Below are 460 nucleotides of genomic sequence, written 5' to 3' on the forward strand. Positions count from 1 at the left end.
GAAATTCAGGCAACAGAGAAACAAAGTAAACAGTATGAAGAAGTATGCTAAAACATCGTTTTTTGAAAATATTAACGGAATTATTGATAACTTTGCCTTGAATGATTCTAAACAATATTGGAAACTTATGCATCGACTTTTTGGTAAAACAGCCAAATCAGAATCAATTCCCTCATTATATGACAGTGATATAGGTGAGTTTGTGTATGCTGTTAAAGTTAAAGCAGATTTACTCAATAAGTTTTTTGTTCCATTGCTAATAATATTAATGAACCCACTATCATCCCAGAATTTCCTTCAAGATGCCCGAATTCAATTGAAAATATTGTCTTCGCTGTAACTGAAATAAAGGATATTCTTTTAACTTAGAAGCTAAACAAAGCTGCAGGAAAAGATCAAATTAGTCATGCAATGTTATGTAAATGCTGGTGTACCACAAGGTTCTGTTTTAGGACCATTT

This window comes from Mizuhopecten yessoensis, unplaced genomic scaffold, assembly GCF_002113885.1.
Source record: "Mizuhopecten yessoensis strain PY_sf001 unplaced genomic scaffold, ASM211388v2 scaffold10755, whole genome shotgun sequence".
NCBI lineage: Eukaryota > Metazoa > Mollusca > Bivalvia > Pectinida > Pectinidae > Mizuhopecten > Mizuhopecten yessoensis.